The 20,305-nt window shown below is 36.3% G+C and overlaps 1 pseudogene; it reads left to right on the forward strand.

Moving 5' to 3' along the window:
- The first annotated feature begins 855 nt into the window (after positions 1–855).
- LOC149230249 (eukaryotic translation initiation factor 3 subunit A-like) overlaps positions 856–20,305 on the forward strand; it is a 98,613-nt pseudogene continuing 79,163 nt past the window's right edge.

Genomic DNA, 20,305 nt, shown 5'->3' on the forward strand with positions numbered 1-20,305 from the left:
TTAGTTTCTTTGTCACCTTTTTAAGTCACTTGAAACATCATTCAGCTTAGTACTTCCAAACTCTAACTTCTCCTTTATTTTTTTGATCTCCACAGTTAATTCTTCTTTACTCTGTTCTTTATCCTCCTGCACTTTAGCTATGAGTTGTTCTAACTTTTTCACTTGAAGCTCTAGTTCAACTATCCGAGCAGTAGGAGTTACCAAATATTCTTCTTCTTCTTCTATCTCGACAGGGGCTGTGTCTTCCTCAGCAACCTCAGTATCTGTCATGGTTATATTAAGAAATTCTTCTTCTTCTAGTTCTTCTTCTTGCACTAGTGCAGAAAGGGATTCAACGTCCTATGGGGACTGTGGTTCTTTGCCTACACCATATTCTTCATTATTTTTCTAGGGCCTTTTAATGAAATCGGCCAATAGAGTGTCATCTTTGACCTCTACAAATTTTGCTACGTCTGCAAGGACTGATAGGTTGTCTGCTTCGGGGGTCTGTGCTTGTACTGGTGGCATAGAAGGAGTCTCTTCAATGGGTGCACTAGTTTTCTTCTTAATTGGAGATGGGGCCCTTTCTTCTATTGATTTTTCAAGTCGTTTCCTTTTCGAACTAGTGCAAGAAGGACTCCCCTTTACATTCTTACTCGAACCCTTGCTTGTGATAGTGGGGTCCTCTGTCTCCTTTCCAGCAGCTGTCTTTTTATGTAGCTGTTTTAACAGTGCCTCCCAAGTCATGCCTTTAACTTCTAATTGTTTCTAGACCAAAACCTTTATCAGGCCGTGGTGATATAACTTCTTTTTGGCCCGGTCTGCCCATCCATCCCACACACCCTTGGCCATTTTTTCCAAGCTCTTAAGAAAAAAATGGGGGAAATTCATCCTCCACCGGATATGCCAGGTGGGTTCAAAATGCTACAACATCCTAAAATGGTACACAAAAGTGAGGGAGTACCTTCCCTCACAGGTTACAAATTTCTGTAGGATGAAAAGGAGGTCCTGCCACTGTCCCAATAGGGCACTACATGGAATTCCTTTCTTCCAATCTACCTTCATCTTCTTGTCGACAAAGAAATGCTACCATCGCTTCCTTTCTAGTTTCTGATTTTTAAACCACTGCTCACTAGTATTTTCCAAGCCTGTCACTGCTGCTATAAACTCTTCCGTAACCTCAAATTTTAGAGGCCCAATTTTTACTCGGCAATTTTTGAAACTTTTGGAAAGCTGTAAGGCTACTTCACTATTGTGCCCGTCAAAATTTTGCAAGAATTGAAGAAAGCCCAAGTCTCACAATAGTGCAAGACTATTGTGATACTCAGCAGTCTGTTCTACCCTACTGAGAGATGAAGGTTCACTTCGAACAGGAAGCATCGCTACTTAACGGTTATGAACAGTCAGGAATTTACATGCAACACCAGGAAAATTGGTACTTATAGATAGGGATCCAACTATCTGCTATCCCTTCCATCTTATCACCCATTCATTCCACTGAAATAGCCGTGGATGCGCGGCATCTTTGGGATCATGCCGAATTGGTACTTGTGGTGGTGTTTTAACGTCTAGGTGAGGTAATCATTATGAGTGAAGGAAATCTAGGATTATGGTAGAAAGGGGCAATTATATCCAAGCAACGGTTAAACACTTCCGCACTCCTTCATAATTCAAAAAAATAACTTAGCATTCATTACAAAATGATCATGATTCTTTACTTAAAAACACTTTGTACTTTAAATAATTTTCTCCTAGTTAATATGATAGCACAAGTACTCATCGACTAAGTGAAAGGACTTCTTATAAATTTTCATGGTGACCACTTTCCTATGATGTATGCTATGAAAAGAACAAATTGTACTATGTTTCTGACAGGGTGCATTCTTTCACTAGTCTGCTTGCACTGCTTAAACTATGCTATTCTATTGGTACCATTCTGCTTGCATTATTATATAGGACGACATGCTTGCACTAGTGCAAGCATAATATCTAAAAAAGGAACATGGAATTTAAGTAAAATATAGGTTGGACTTCCAACATGGCTTCCTCAACTTATACTGGAAATTTTCTTCACCCTTTCTTGATGCTTTAGAGCATATCCTTTTTCTCTTTGTGTGCGAGATCCTACAATGAATTCATGAGGGAACAAAGAAGTGGGAAAAGGGAAATTTCAGAATGGGAAGGAATTCTGTTACAGGGATTCCAGGAATAGTACCACAAGAGGGGATAAATAGAAGTGGGATAGGAAAAAAAATTCAAGGGTAAAGTGGGGTTTTTGCGAAACAGACAGGGTAAATTCAGAAGAATATGGGAAGGTTAATCATTCTGGGATTGAAGAATAAAATTGAGGGAATATTCTGAAAGTGGAATATGAAGAAAGGCAGAAAATTTTATGGAAGGTCTGCCTGCACTGGTGCAAGAAAAATGATTGTAGTGAAAATTAAGTGTTACTTGAATAAAAATATCCATGCTAATTGCCCCAATTGTATAAAGGTTGGTTTTGCTGAACCTGCTTTTACTTGGTAGTCACTAGCATATCTAAAGGTCAATCAACATTCTCTTTTTATTATAAATTTTTTATCTTCCTACCAGCAAGCTAGTTTTTAGGTTGATCCTTCTGCAATCATGTTAGCGAACTGATTTTCATAATTACAGGAAAATATTTTTTCTTTACTTTTTTAAAAGCTTTTGTATTAAATTTTTTATTTTTTATTTATTTTTTTTAAGAAGAAGAAGAATTCATGTTTTCAAAAGGTTAGTATTACCATTCACCACTACTGTCCCAAATTGCTATTGGACTTGTTGTGTAAAATCTTTCTTGGCAAGTGGCTGAAAATACTTCTTTAATCTGTGTCCATTTATCAAGAATATTGAATTTTGTTCATCAATAGTTTTAACTTCTACTGCTCCATTATCGAATACTCGTATCACTTCATAATGTCCCATCCAAAATGTATGGAATTTCCCTTTAAAAATTTTAAATATATAATCATAAAGGAGCACCCAATCACTTGGTTGGAATTGCTTTTTTTGAATAGACTTGTCATGCCACCTTTTGCGTTGCTATTGAATTAGTATTTTCTGTTGAACAACATCCCTACGAAATTCATCTAACTCATTTAATTGGAGAAGACATTGTTGTTGTGACTCAGAGAGATCTAGTCCTAATTGAACTGGAGTTCTGAAAGTTTTGATCTGGAATTCAATTGGTAATAGAACCTGTTTGCCATATACTAGCTCATATGGTGTATGTCCCATGCTATTTCTCCAAGTGGTTCTATATGCCCACAAAGCTTCCGGTAATCTTTCAGCCCAGTCTTTCAGTGCATATTTACTATCTTTGTAAGAATGGACTTGATCACTTTGTTTGTGGATTCCACCTGGCCATTTGCCTGCGGGTGATAGGGTGTGGATTTCCTGTGCCGAATCTTGTATCGCTCCATCACACCCTGTACCAGATTAGAAATAAACTGCGGACCATTGTCAGAAACAATTTCTCTAGGCACACCAAATCTATTAAATATTTTAGTAAAAAGAAAATCAACAACAACTTTTTCTGTAGCAAAGGAAACAGCTTTAGCTTCTATCTATTTTGTAACAAAATCTGTACAAACCAAAATATGCTTTTTACTTAATGACATTGGATTTATTGGCCCTATATAATAAATAGCACATTTCTCAAACGGCTCAATCATAACTTTGGGGCATAAAGGCATTTCATTAGTTTGATTAGGCTGGCCCACTCATTGACAATTATCACATCGCCTGACATACTATTTAGCATCCCTAAACAAGGAAGGCCAAAAGTAACCAGCACGCAATACTTTATATGTAGTCTACTTATCAGCGAAGTGGCCTCCACAAGGTTCATCATGAGAAGATTTCAATATGTCAAACACTTCCTCGTCTCTTACACACCTATGGATAATCAGGTCTGGACCAGTGTAAAAGAGATCTCCTTGAATCCAATAGTATGCAACACTTTTTGAATAATATTCCGTTTTTCACGAGCGGACAAGTGGGGTGATGTTTTCCCAGTAACCAAGTAATTAGCAATGTCAGCAAACCATGGAGAATTTGTTGACATAGAAAAAATATGTTCATCCAGAAAATCATCTTTAACAGGAGTTGCTTCACCAGGTTTATCTAATCTAGAAAGAAAATTTGCTACAACATTAGATTTTCTTGGTCTATCAACAATAGTAATATTAAATTCATGCAACAATAGTAACCACCTAGTCACTCTATCGCTAGTCAATGGTTTGTTCATCAAATATTTAATCGCGGAATGATCAATATGTACAAATACTTCATATCCTGTAATATAGTGCTTGAACTTATTAATTGCAAAAATTATAGCTAAAAACTCTTTCTTTGTAACTCTATAATTTAATTCAGTGGAAGACAAATTCTTACTAATATAATAAATAGAATAGGATTTCTTATTTTCCTCTTGTCCTAAAGCTACACCAGTAGTCGAATCTAAAGTATCAGAGGAAATGTGAACAGGCAGGGACCAGTTAGGACCTCTCAAAACTAGTGTTGTACTAACTTTTCCTTCAATGTTTCAAAAGACTGTTGGCAAGCTGTGGTCCAAGAAAATTCACTATCCTTAGCTAGAAGTTAGAAAAGAGGGCAGCTATCTTAGAAAAAATTTCAATGAATCTTCTATAGTAACCAACATTTCCTAAAAAACCTCTTACTTCCCTTTGAGTTTTGGGTGCAGGAAGATGCAAAATGATTTCAATCTTTGCTAGATCAACCTAGATACCTTTACTAAAAATCAAATGGCCAAGTACCACTCCCACTTTGCATATTAATCTACATTTCTTGTCACTCAAGGCGAGATGGGCTTCCTGACAACGAAGAAGTACTTTCTACAGATTTTTGAGAGCTTCTTGAAAAGAATCACCAAACACAGAAAAGTCATCCATATAAATTTCTACAAATTCTAGATCAGAAAAAATGGTCGGGATTGCCCTTTGAAAGGTAGTCGGGGCATTACATAAACCAAAGGGAAGCACTTTATAAGCAAATGTACCCCATGGACATGTAAAAGTAGTTTTATCCTGATCTTTAGGTGCAATCTGTATCTGGTTATAGCCACTGAAGCCATCCAAAAAGGAAAAATATTTCTTTCCTGCAAGGGTATCAAGCACCTAGTTAATGAAAGAGAGAAGAAAATAATCTTTGAGAATGGCTTTGTTTAATTCTTGATAATCAATACAAATATGCCATATTCCATCTTTCTTAGGTACTAGCACTAATGGAGAGACCCACTGACTGTCGGAAATATGATAGACAAAACCGACATCCAAGAGTTTTTGTACTTCTTCCTTCACAATATCTCTTAGATCTGGATTCATTCACCTTTGGGGTTGTCGGATAGGTCGGGTTCCTTCCTGAATATAGATATGATGTGTACAAGTTTCAGGAGGAATACCCTTCATATCTTCATAGTCCCAAGCAAAGGCACTAAGATGGTTTTGCAACAAATTCACAAGTTGCTCCTACTGAGATGAGTCCAAATCTAAACTAATATGCAAGAATTTACCAGGGCTAATCTCAACAAGAGTAGTATCAGGTTCAAGAGTATTCAAGGGAGTGGTCAAATGCAACAACACAAAAGAATGAGAATCATGATTATCTTGAAAATCTAGGTTGAAAATCCGGCTCAATGGCTCAAAATTAGGCATAGTGTCTATATTATTTAGGAAATATTGAATCTCATCTTCATGTGAAGACCCAGTATAATGATGGATAAGGGAAATGGGCTGAGTCTCCTCATCACTGCTTTGATCCAACCATGAAGTATCTCGAAGGTCCTGAATGGATTTGGCAGGGGGGTATAAGGTAACTTTCTTCCTAGAATCTCCACACGAAATATACATATCACCGGAACGACATCTAATATATGCATCGGTTGTAGCAATCCATGGTCGACCCAAGATCAAGGGATGTCCTCCTACTAGGTTCTTTGGCTGAAGCACAATGAAAATAGTAGGATATTCCCATGAATCTAATGAGATGATCACATCATCCAATACTCCTTCTGGATTAATTTTAGATCTATATGCTAATTTAAGCACACTGGGAATAGGGCGAGGATGAGATAACCGAAGTTGATCCATGGTTTGCTTAGTCATGACATTAATGGCTTCCCCCAGGTTTATAAGAACATTAGAGACAAGGACATTAATAATCTGAACTAAGGCAATAGGGTTTCTAGGATCAATATATTCTTCCATAGGCACACATCCCACATCAACTCTGCTGCCCTACGAGCAAATTGAATGGTTTGGGGTTCCAATCTCTTCCTCCCAGGTTTCTTGAGACGGAGTTCCTTAATAATCTTGGTACAAATGGGGATCTCTTTGATGGCTTGAAGCAAAGGTATCTTAATGAAAATATTCTGAAGCTCTGATGCCAAGCTAGTCTCAGAAATAGGCTCACTTCTTTCCATTACTAACCTCTCTGGGAAGGGAGGCTACTTGGAAGAAGATGGAAAGGATTCAGAGGGTAAGGGCTGCTTAGTGATAGTTTTTGGAGAATGTTTAAGAGTTTCCTCTTCTCCTTTCTTTTCAAAAATCACTATAGGTTGCTTATGATTTTCTGATGTTACAGTCCTTCATGATCTTAATTGAATATCATGAACCCCAACTGGAATAGATTGGTACTCAAATGGCAAAGGTGGGTTTGTTACATAGATCATTTGCACTACTTTATTATTGTTAGGATTGGGCATAGGTTGAGCAGGCAACTGAGGAGGTCTAAAACATGGAGGTAAAGGCAACAGTGGAGTAGACTGACTCGGAAGTTGAGGCATTGAATAAGGTGTATGCGTAGATGGATATGACTACATAGGTGGTTAGTGGGAATATGGAGAATGAGTTGACCCTCTCCAACCTTGTTTCCATGGTTGAGAAGGTTTCCCATGCTGATATTGATTCCCATACTGCCACTACTAATTAGTGTTAAGATAAGAATATGCATGTGAATTATAACCAAAATAGTGTGGAGAAAATTCAGGAGCCATACTTGCACCTACCTGAGGCCAATTCCTTCTTGCTCCCATAGCATACAAGTATTCAGCTTCAGCCTGTCCTCCTGTAAATACAGCTTTAAGTCATGGCATAGAGGGACATTTTTCTGTGACATGGTCTTCTGCACAAATAACACACTTATTAGTTTCTTTCAAATTAAGAGGACACTCTTTAGGAGGATGCTTGTCTCTACATTTAGGATAGAAAATACATAATGACTCTTGTTCCTTCATGAGTTTTTGCTGAAATTTTAAAGAGTCCAACTGTTTGGTAACCGTATTCATTATATCAATTTTCATGTTTTCCATTTTATTTTCTAGTCCAATAATCATAGCATCAGTAGATTTAGTTTTTCTATTTCTATTTCGAGTTCCTCTACCAGATCTATACTGATTTCTTGAAAATTTTCTGCATAAGTCACAAATTTGTTCAAAGGTTTGTTGAGAAATATCACCTTGTCCTAACAGATTTAAATTATTTCGAGCATTATTAGTAAGTCCTCTTAAGAACAAGGTTCTAATAGTACTGGGATGAAACTTAAGTTTCGACCTTTGTAAAATATACATAAATCTTTCTAGTTAATCTTCAAAAGTTTCATCATCATCCTGTATGATTGTAAAAATATCATCTTGCATGTCCCGAGTTTTGCAATATTCTTGATATTTAGACAAAAATTCTCTCTTCATCTAATCCCAAGAGGTTATAGTGTTTCCTCGTAACCCCATAAGCCAGCGTAGAGTTGAGTCCTTGAGAGTAACAGGAAATAATATTAACTTCTGAGCATTAGTTGAATAATCATAACTTCTACACAGAATATCAAACTCGAGTAGAAAAGAGTCAGGATCTTCATGAACTTTACCATGGAAATGAGGGAGAGCTGATGGTGGAATATTATTCATTTGTGCCACAGTATCAGGGTCCACAATTGGAAACCAAAAAGTGGATTGTTCTCCACTTACCTGGTTTTCACTAGTCTCTTCCACATGATCTTCATGGTCCACCATTGTTTCCCTTTTAGTTGAACTGCTCTCAACAAGCTGAACCACACCTGAGCTGTTGTCACCATAATCCAGGTGGACTGTTCCTACGTGATGGGTTTGAATTGGATTGGGCTTCCTACTTATAGAAGGAGACCCAATACGATAATTGTTTTCAGAATTCTTTCGGCCCTTAGTGGGCTTCGAACCCTTACCTTTTCTAGGCATTCATTTCAAAAAATAGAGAAAAATAACAAACAACTTCTAATAAAAATGTTTTCAAAAATCAATTAACACCAGTAAAATTCCTTCAAAGAAGCTTTTCCAAACAATACTGCAAAAATAAAGGAAAAATTACCTCTATTGTATAATCAGAAAATTCTTACCAAATCAAATCGCCTCCCCGATAACGGCGCCAAAATGTTGAGCGCAGGAATTACACTTAAGCAAACTCCTCAGCACTTAATTTGTTAACCCGGGGGATCTGTAAACTTAGAGATGAAGCATAGGCAATGCTAGATATGGTATGAATCTTCCTAATATAAATCCCTACTTTCTTTAAAGGAAAGATTGCAGAATCAAATTAAAAAGAGAAAAGGGCAACTTGAACCATCAAAATAATCTAAGACTGGAACAAGGAAGAATGCATTTGCAAGAGGGAATTAAAGATAAAGGGAAATCACTCTAGCTGATTATTGTTTGACTATTGAGTGTGTGTTTTTCTTTAGCGAAGACACTTAGTAGTCTCATCAGATGGGCCCTTAAACCTGCTCCTTTAGTTATTTCCTTCTTGCAACTAATTTGTCCTGTACTATCACAGTCTTCTTGCACTAGTGCAGGAACAGAGATTTATGGAGAAGGTATAAATGGTGTCTTTACTAAAGGCATTTTTACTTCCTGCAAGGGCTTCAACTTTTCCAGGTTCAAAGCACTCAGATCCCGTGGCAAGAAACTAGTTCTTGTACTGGATCAGAGCTTCTTGCACTTAGCATTTAATTCTCAAGATGAGTGCTTAATTATTGGAAGTTCTATTATACTGTTAAATCAAATTGCACACATAAAAAGTGAATGTTTCTGATCTTAACAGAGTGTAGGAATAAATAAACAATCAATATACATTCATCTTGTCTTGAGCATTTAATCAAAGAAAGAAGATTGCGGCAAGTAGACTAAGAAGGTTTGCTGCATCACACCAACGTGCACTGGTGCAGGTTCATTTCTCCTACTTGGACTAGGCGGGGGAAAACCAATCAAATGGAATGTGCAGAAAATGAGATATCACACCAATGTGCACTGGTGCAGGGTTATTTCTCCTACTTGGACCAGGCAGAGGAAAACCAATCTAAAATCAAGTGTAGGAAAGGGAACTTATCTACTTCACACAACAAATCCTCTTTCACTTAGATAGGAATGCATGTGCTTAAAATTAAATCACACTTCACAATGTAAACACAAATTATAGGAAAATAGGAAATGGGGTAAACGTGCTAGGTTAGTTGGGCCCTAGCCAACCAGCGTGTTTCCCCTTTAAGTAAAAATGATGCTCAGTACCTTAATCAATTCATCATCTCAAATACAGAAATGAAATTTCTGAAACATGAGGCGAAGCTCCCTTTTATCAATTCACTGAGGCAAGTACATACATTAATACATTGTCCAACCTAGATTCAGGCAATAACAAAATATAGCAACCTGTTACCACCTCTCTAGCTATGTCTCTATTCTCTTCTACTATCAAAAACTTATTTTAGTCCTATTTACATTCTACATTATATAGATCTTTGGCTAAAGGCAAAAATAGATCATTCAACTGATTACATAACCAAACGTAGAATTTAGATTTTCGGCCTTCAAAACTAGACAGTTAGAAAAACTGGCCGTTGCCAATCTCCAGCTTTTGTCCTTCACAGATTCTATCTTGGCTGCCTTTAGATCGATCTTGCTGTCATGGTTGAAGCTGCTCAAAATGAGGTGGTGATCAAGGAGGTTCGGATCTGCTGCAAGGATTTGCTGTGCTGGAAATGGTGCAAGATCTAATCCTGCACTAGGATCAGTGGTCACGATAAGTATTCTAACTACCAAATAGACATTGGAGATATCGATAAGTTACAAAGAGTGATTAAAAGTAAGAAATAATGTAATAAATGAATAATTAATGCTAAGTTAAATTAAAAGTATGAAAAATAAAGTTTATACGAAATATGTCACCGTGCTTGGACTGGTGCAAGATGAGGGTGTATAAAAGAGGTAAAACGGTGGTAAATGGTTATGATTTAGGAAGGGGAAAATGGCAAAAAGAGAGCGAATTGGGGGGCTAACAAAATCTGCTATCTGAAAAAGGACAAATAAAATTTTCAGCCAATAACTTCTACAAATCCTCTTTTATTTCTTTCAAGGCTGGGCTCATCCATCTCTGTGGCTGCCATATTGGTCTCATTTCCTCATTGGTGTAAATGTGGTGGATGCATGTATCTGGGTGTATGCCCTTCATGTCCAAGTAGTCCTAGGTGAAATCTCCAGATTTCTCTTGAACCATGCTCAACGATTGCTGCTTTTGTTCTTTGTTTAGTTCATTTCCAATGTACAAAACTTTTCCTTTGCTGATTTCAACTAGTTCAGTAGTGAGCTCATCATTGTCCTATATTCCTGTGAATGAGGCAAATATAGCTGGATGAAAAGCTTCGAGAAACTCATTACTGAAAACATGCTAATAACCAGTGAAAGAAATAAGACAATCAATATAAGAACAATTAGATAAAAATTGTTGCAAAATATGATCTTATTATTGTTCTTGGAGTCCTCTAGATTGTTGTAATGATAACAAAGGAAACATACAATCCTCATCTCTGCAAGGACTCTCTAGCCATAACAGTACTTAAGCAACAGTTTGGGCAGCAGGGGAAATTGACAAGGTTTTATTATATAATCCATTGGAAACAACCATTTCTCCACTTCAGCCCCCTATCACATCATTTATAGTGGCTAACCAAGCCAAATGACAATGAAATCGATGGGATGTTTCCAGGAAGCGATGGTGACTACCATGCCTTCTAGGGTTCCCATGGGTTTAATAATGGATTTATCTGCCAATTCTAAAATAATAGGAGTAGGTTTGATCCCTTGCAATTCTAGATATGTCATGGTTTCAAAAGTCATGGCATTAATTGTTGCTCCTAATTCTACAAGGATGTTTGGTAGAAGTACTCCATTTATTTTGATCATCGCTATGGGATTTTCTAGGTCACTATATTTTAATGGTAAATCTGAGATCATCCTAGACATTTCACTCATGACTTTTATTTTTTTATTTTTGTGTCCTTTCCTTCTCATTTTCTTAATACAAAGATCTTTAATGCCTTAGTGTAGATAGGAATGTCCCTAATGGATTCTAATAGTGGAATTTTAATACAAAAATTCCTTAATTCTGATTCTAAATCATATTCGATTGGAATCTCTTCCTTCTTAACAAGTAATATTTATGGGTAAGGAGGTTCGTTGGGTTCTTCTTTTTATTTTTGTTTTTCTTGTTGGATGTGATTTTCAGTTTTTTCTTGAGGGGCCTCTTCTTGAATAATGACAGCTGATTTCCCCTTATTGACCATTTTCCCAGATCGTAGTTGAATCTCATTTATTGGGAAAACAATGATCATATAAGTAGGAAAAGGTTGTGCTTCTATATTTTGTACAGTCTGAGGTTGTTTATTATGGTTGGGATTAACTATGGGTTGCGCAGGCAACAAAGTAGGACGAGGCAAGCTCAATGATGGTGGTGCCTGCGAAGGTGATGGGTTATATGGTGCATGTAAAAGCTGGTGGAAAGGAGGAAGGGGAAGCGATGGTTGTTGATAATGATTTTGGTTGTAACCCTTCTAATAAGGTTGAAAGCTTGAATTGTAGGACGTACTAGGCATGTTTGAGTATGGTGGATAGGATTGGTTTTGGGGTTGGAAAGTGTTTCCATAAGGATTTCCTCTCCAATACTGATTCCAAGGAGTGTTTTGAGATTGAGGATTAAACCAAGGAGGATAATATGGATGGAAATTCCAAGGTTGGTTCTGACCATAGGCTTGAGAACTAGGATCTTGAAACATGTTTTGATTTGGGCTTCTCCAAGAGGGTTTCTTTCTTGCTTGTTTGTGAGGAATAATTTCTTTTAGCATTACCCTTGTAGGTAGCCTTTAAAGCAGGAATATATGGACACTTCTCGGTTGCATGTTCTAAAGCATAGATCCCACAAACCTCAAGAACATTAATGGGGCACTCCCACTGAACATGCTTGCTTTTACATTTAGGACAAAAGATTGTCATGGAAACACTCTCATCTTCTTGTTTCCTTTTTACTTTTATTGTGTCAAGCTGGTTACCAATAGTGTTTAGGATATCTATTTTGAAATTTTCTAGTAAGTTTCCCAATTCCTCCATAGTGACAACATTGAGTACTGATTTCCAATTTCTTGACACATAGTCTCGGGAATTGTCACTGAGTTTTTTGCCTAATTTAGCCTGACTTCATTAGTAGTGTGACATAGTTCAACCACTTTAGCAAAAGGATTTTTATAAATATCCCAACCACATAAAATATTTAGGGTTTCGATACAATCATCCCTTAACCCCTTTAAAAAGATAGTCCTAACAGTCTTCTCATCTAGATGTGCCCCCCGGGATTTATGGAAATTATAAAAGAAACGTTCAAGATATTCTTGTAGGTTCTTGTCTTCTAATTGTTGCATCTTAACAATATCATTCACCTCCCTACTTTTGTAGAAGTATTGGTATTTCTTGAGAAAGATAGACTTCATATAATCCTAGGAGTAGATTGTATGTTCACCTAGGCTCATAAACCATCTGAGGGTTTCATCTTTCAGGGTGGTTGGGAATACCTTGAGCTTATGTGCATCCTCATAATAGTTATAACTATAACATAGAATGACAAATTCAAATAAGAAGGCATTTGGGTCTTCGGGGAATTACTATAGAAGAGAGGAAGAGATGCCATTGGTATGTTTTTCATAGAGATATTCCTGGTTACATCTAGAATAGGAAACCCAAAAGTGGTTTCTTCTTCCCCTTCTTATTTTAGTCCTCCCCTCGGTCCTTCATATTTTCCTCCAAATATGTTGTGATGTGGGCCTTTTCCTTCTCCCTGACATTCCTCATTGTTCTGTCCTAAAATGCTACGACGTTGACCTTCTTCTTCTCCCAGAAGTTTGCCATTGTTTATGTTCTCTCCTTCCTGGTTGGCCATGTCTACTATAGGTTCCTGAAGAGGCCTACTGATGATTACCTGGTCAATAAGAGGTACTGAAGGATGGTCCTTGATATTAGTTGATTCTAGATCTTCTATTACAATTCCTTCTATACTTCCAAAAATGATATGTTCAACTGTTTCCTCATCTTGATTCAGAATCTCCCTCTCCAAAGCCACTTTGCTGTCAACACCTCCTTCTTCTTGCTTTATTCCTGCATACCAATTAGTAGGATTAGTGATTGGTGTGTTTGCTGGACCAAAAATTGTAGGAAATTTTGAACTAGAAATAAATCTGCCTTGACTATCCCTAGGTCTACTTCTACTTCTATGCATAAATAAAAGGAAATAAAAGTTCAAATATAAGCAAAGATGATCAGACTTTGGATCAACCCCACAATAGTGGATGCATGGTTCTTCACTCAATTCTTACCGTACTTTCTCCGCCCTTTGACTGCCTGCAATACCTTTGAAACTCTGTAATAATAATCTTACTTGAGCCAAAATACAACTCCTCAATAACGGTGCCAAAATGTTGGGAGTTTTAATTAGTGATTAAATCTCTTAGTATTGATTGTCAACCAGGAATTGTAAGCATGAGTTGTATTGCATCTTTGTGTCAAGATTAAATTTAGAGTGTGTGATTTTCCTTTGACCGTTTAGTACAGAATGATGGAAAAGAAACAATACTAATTAAGAACTCATCTCATTCCTAGAAAACATAAGCAATCTGAAATAATTCTATTTAACTCAATCCACTCTTCTCTTTATTCTAATTTTTTAGAATCAAAGAACAAACTCACGGAAACCGAAAGCTAAATGAAATTCACTCCAACTACAAATATTAAATGACGACTCAAACTTCTAAATATTGAAAGAAATCAAGAACCTATTTGAGTTGTAACAAAACATGATAAGGGGACTAGACTATAATTCTAAAATCAAATCCTGTTCTTCTATATTCAATCCATTCAGACCAAACTATATTTATTTGAAAATGACACACCTTCCAAACTTTACTTGAATAACTACAAAGAATAACACTATAGGAATGGGATCTCGACAGAAGTATCTAGGCCTGGTGCTACCAAATCCTAGGCTATTGCATTTAAAATGGAAATCTAGTCTATGACTATCTTCACACAACTCAAAGCAATGTAAAAGATCGAATCACACTGCAAACATAAATCACATAGTTAAATGCTTGAAATTGACTTTTATTCTACAGTAAGGAAAATGGAAATCAATCTTAATCTATTATGTAAGAATGAATTTAAATTATCCTATGATAATTTAATTACTCAAATCAAATTCTCTTCAAGAAATGCTTTATGATAAATCACACTATGAAACTTGAATCGTAATGCCTAAAAGAAATCAAATAATTCAATGGTAAACATGGAAAATGAAACTCTTATTGTGACTAACATAGTTTCATTTGAAAACACAATCCAAATACATACAATAAATCAATCTCTCAGTTATACAAAAAGGAATCCACACTATTTATCATTTATCATGAACATCATTAAAGAGATGGACACATCGGTATAAACACATAGAGATCATGCTAAGTAATTACAAAACACAATTGATTTAATTATTATAGGTATTTTGATCACAAATATAAATAAACATTCTTTTAAATCACATAACAGAGCATCGAAATACAACTCAGCATTTTATGAAGAACAGAGAATAACTCTGTGTCAAGGATTTACGCACAGTCTCTGTGACACATAATGATCTATGCACTCATAATTCTTGATCAAGGTGTCTATCAATGAATGAAAGGTTATCACAATTAATATTAATTCGAAATTAATGAAATTCCTCACATATTTGTACAAGAAACCTTAGCGAACTTACACCAGAACTGGATAAGAACCACTGTAATGAATTAGCACACAATGATACTCCTATGAACTAACAGAGAAGCTTGTTCCCAGATGATGGTGGAACCTTCCACACCTAGGTAAGATTAAACGAATTGCAAGAAAGAAATACTTAAAACATGCAAATCAAAAACTCACAGTAAACCAATACTCAGAATGATTCAAGATCAACGCATAGCCATAACAAAGTCTTCGATTATGAATAATAATGTTTGAACAATAACTTGGTAACTCCATAGTTTGCAATATTAACCCTTACTAACATATAATTCATTACAATACGGGCCTTTATAGGCATTGATTCACGTTTAGAACAACAATAAACCCATACATGGAAAACTCAATGAATTTACTAAATTAGGCTTTGAGATCCGATTGCTTGAACAATTTTCTCTCCTTGGCACAATAAATTCCAACAAATCCCAACATTAGCATGGACCTATTTTGATGAGGATGTAGAAAAGTTTCATTGTGAAAACATTGAACTCGGGCTTGGTCAGAATCTTCAGCTATGGTGTTGAAGCCTCTAGAAGCACGAAGTCTACTAAGCCTTCATGATGTTGAGTGCAAATCATAGATTGGGATGTTGAGTACAAAAATAACAAAACAATATTATTAACAAGCACTCCCTCCATCTTTAGCTGACCTATCCATACTACTGCAAATATTCACACTTAACCCATAATGATTAGTTAGCTCATTAGGAGTATAAATCAAACTTACTCAAACCTAACCAAAAATAGCAAAATGACACTAATGTAATGCATTTACCTCATGTCAGGGTCTTGGAAGGGTTTAGGATAGTGATGGTGATGGAAAGGTAGGTGAAGGAGTACTTTCTTTGAAAAAAATGGGAAAAAATGGAGTTGATAAGTGGTAAAATTGGGGACAAACCAAGGCACCAACAATGAGTACATAATGATGACCTTGGTTTATTTTCTTAAAAGAGGTCATAAGATCTTAAAAATTTTGTTGAAAATGAAACTAATTTGAAAATCAAATGGTTTAGATATGATAATTGAGGATAATTTACTTCAAATGAATTCAATAAATACTATGAAGGACATGGAATAAGAAGAAACTTATCAACGTCTATAACTCCTTAGAAAAATGGAGTATTTGAAAGAAATAACATAATTGTGGAAGAGATGGCTAGAAATGTGATACATGAATCCAAGCTAGGTAATATCTTTTGGGTACAAACAATACATAAAACTGTTCAAATTTTGAATAGAGGATTCCTCAAAATCAATAATGAAAAAACATCCTATAAACTGTGGAAGGGAAGACTAGCTAGTGTCAAGCATTGATCTAGATATTTTACTTCAAGGATGCATATAGAATTGCATTTAAAAGAGCATGTAACCAAGTAACATAAACACATGAAAGAAGCAAAAATCAAAAGAAACCATGATATCAAAGGCACAAGACAATTTGATAATGGAGTGCACCCAATGTGGGCTATGTCTTCAGGCCTTGCTCAATGTGGGGAGGCCTCTTTCATTTAAATGGCACCAAAAATAAACTATAATCAATTACATAAATGACCCTTATATCTTCATCTTCAAGAATGGTCTGAAAATGCAAAGCGCAGATGTAGAAATGGACAACACCATTGAATTCATGGAACAAAATCATATCAAATGACTATAAACTTGACCCCATTCTGACATCATCAAAATCTAGACCCTCGGGAATCTCTAAAATCCCCCCAAAGATTCCTTTTTACTGGTTCACTGAAATTTTATTTCTCATATGAGGAAACAAACCACATGATCACATTCCTTACAAAATTCTAGTCTGTTTGAGTATAAACTTGGCATAATGAGACTGTGATTTTTTTCCCTCTAGGGAATCTTTTAGATCCCCACTGATTTTGCATGGAATATTTTTGTGGAATATTCTATGAAATATTTCCTGGAATCTACTATCTCAAAAAATGTGTTAGCCTTAGGTGCAGTTCCTCCTCAGCTCCGGGTTCCACACGTGCTGGTCCACTCCATTCTTCATGCCCTAGTTGAATGGTAAAATGTGTTTATATGTAAAATCCCAAGTGGAAATTTCAAAGACATGCCCATTAGGCACTCAGTTCGTAGAGATTAAAATAAAGTGTTTGTTTGGGGGTAAGCTGGGTTCAAAACCCACCCACCCCATTTTAAGCCCATGTTTGTTTTGTAATTCGGGAATGTGGAGCTACTCATTGGAAGAACTGGCTAATTCGACCGTGCGAGTTCAAATCCCATCGACTCCAATGTATCATGGAGCACCCATAGTAATCGACCATTGGGCTTTTTTATATAATATATATGGTGTATATGGAGGTTTGGACAATAGGTTAGCCAGTTTGGTGGCCCACCCCAATATATGACATTTTGTTATGTGTTTGTTGGGGTTGGCAAGGGTGGTGGCCTGTCACCCCTCCCTTTCTTTTATATCTATGTGTATATATATATATATTTAATACAAAAATTCAAAAACAACATATTTAATACAACAATTCAAAAACAACAAAACAAATTTTTAAGGTTATTGGAAAAATTAATTAAGCAACAAATTTTCCTTTTCCGACTGCTGGATTCCGTTACCGTTAAGTGCCAAATTGTTACTTGTTAGTGACTGCCACTAAGCCTAGTTTGACCAAAACTTTGACTGACCATAACTTTAACATCCAAACTCAAATTCAGGTGTCGTTCACGTCGTTTAAAATATTGAAATGAGATCTTTGATGTGATCTTCGTTCTACTTCAATACAGTGACTTTGATTTTTGATCTTTTCCAAAGCCACTGCTAAATTCTGAGCATTTCTAGAGCCACTTGGATCTTTCCTCCCCACTAAGGATATTTTAATCCTCCAAAAGCATGAAAACATCATGTACACTTCCTATGTCCTTATCAATCCACACTTTCAATATCTGTAATTCATGCAAACTTGTGGTACATTCTTTACATACAAGACAAAACATGACTCAAACAACCCCATGCTTGCGAAGCGTTTCTAACACACACACTATGGTCAAGTTTACATCATGATAAAAACCAATACCCTAGCTATCAATAAAAGGAAAAGATGTCATCATTAATTTAATAAGTGATGGAAAACACATGATCACTTTTACAATTATATTGTAATGCATGATTTACAAAATGCGTCCATGAAAAGCTATCATATCCAGTAAAACCATCTCATACTCAACAAAGTGAATGGGTCATCTCCCTGTGGCAGATTCACTTGTTGAACATATTCACCAAATGGTTTCTTCATAGGTGCTTTCTGTACATGGAGTATCTAACACGTGGCTCTCTGGTGTCCATCCTCGTTGTAGTAACTATAATGATTCTTCCTCCTCCAAAATTTTCAGATCATCGTGGAACGCTTATTTTTGGTGCACCTTTTATGAATTCCTGTAAAATCCTCACTATCAGTGGAATGTGATGAGGTGCTCCCACCATCCGTCATTGGTTGTCTTGGTGCATTCTTCAACCTCTTTTTTGACATACCCAAGTCCTACATAAAGAGGCAATTCCTCCACTTTGATGGGATTCACAATGCCCTAGCCATTAATATAGAGGCCTTTCCCTTGATACCCCATCTTATTAAACAATTTTGATCCAATTCCTGTAGTATGTTTCTCAAAAGCAACGAAATAATCATCATAAAAAGTACAAGAAATTGAAGTATCACTTTTTATCTCAGGCTTGTTATGTTGCAACTTTTCCAAGGCCTCCTCGTTGGCTTGTAACTGATGTTGCAACCTTTGTTTCTATTTCTTTGCTTCTTGTATGAGTCTCCTTAGTTCAACATTCTCTTCTTGAATTCTTTGGTTGACTTCTTCGAGTTCTTGGAGCCATGATGCATTTGGTGTCATTTCCATTTTTGGCACAACATATGCTAAAATATTTGTCTCATCACCCAAATTGGAACCCAAGTCAATGGGTCCATATTCTACATTCCGAAGAGTGACAATATTCATTTCATCACCTGAGTTTGATCCCGAGTCAATTGGTCCAACACTTGCAAATCTTGTAGTTGTAATCTTCTCCTCATCCTCAGATTCAAATTCATGGTCTTATTACACAGTTGCAACTCTCTTTTGCTTCTCCTTCTTGTTGTTCCTCTTTTTCCTCAATTTTGGATGCGATTTCCAGGAATGTTCCTCATCATGCCCTTCTTTCTCCCAATGATTAGAAGAGGGTTTTTCTTCCTTTCTCTTAGTTGTTGTTGTCCTGTTTGGGTGGTCATCGTGTTCATGCTTCTCCCTACTTTCAAGATGTATAACCTTCACAATAGCTTCATTAAGAGTTTTAGGCTCAAATAAAAACAATGAATGATGAAAATAATATGAAACGTACCAATATATTTCATCAATGTCTCAAGAATGTCTACTGAAACATTCAATGCTAATGCTTGCTTCCTAAAATCCTCTGTAAAATTATGAATAGTTTGACCTTTACTTTGTTTCAAATGTTTCCATTCCATCATGGCCTTCTATCTATAACCCAATGGATAAAATTGTCCCTTTAAAGTAGAAATGAACTTAGACCAAGATGAAAGAAGTTTATGACTATTCTTACCACCTTTCTATAGTTTTCCTTCCCACCAGATGAGAGAAGTGCCACTCAATCGAAAGGATGCTAGTTGGATCTTGGATTCATCCTCTTTGATTATTTTTATGTGGAAATATATCTCAACCTGTCTACTCCAGTTGTCTATCTTTTCTGCATTAGATTCTCCACTAAATACAGGTAAATCAAATTTGACATCCAGCTTGAAAAAATGATTTTTATGAGTTCTTCTACCTCTAGAATGAAAAGAAGAGGATGACAAATAAAATTCACTAGAAGATGTAGAGGGAGGTTTAGGAGGCTCTTTTCCTCCTCCTTCATGATTTACCGAGGCATGATCATCCGATTCTTTCTTCTCAGGCTTGATTTTCTTCTCATATTATGAAAATAACTTGTCAACTTTCTCTTCCATGGTGAAGAAGATCTTGCGATAATTTCGCTCTTCCTCCATTTGATTTTCCTCATCTGCCATGTTCCATCTTCGTGTTGCATGCCCTACTTCAAGATCAAAGGATTTGAGTTTCCATTCTCCTCTTTGGAGCTTGTTCCTGGTTAGAATTCATTCATGCACCTCGCATCAAGAAAACCTGATCTGATACAAAG

This window comes from Pinus tabuliformis, chromosome J (genome assembly GCF_031772625.1).
Source record: "Pinus tabuliformis cultivar Carrire ecotype Pingquan chromosome J, CPIR1, whole genome shotgun sequence".
Lineage (NCBI taxonomy): Eukaryota > Viridiplantae > Streptophyta > Pinopsida > Pinales > Pinaceae > Pinus > Pinus tabuliformis.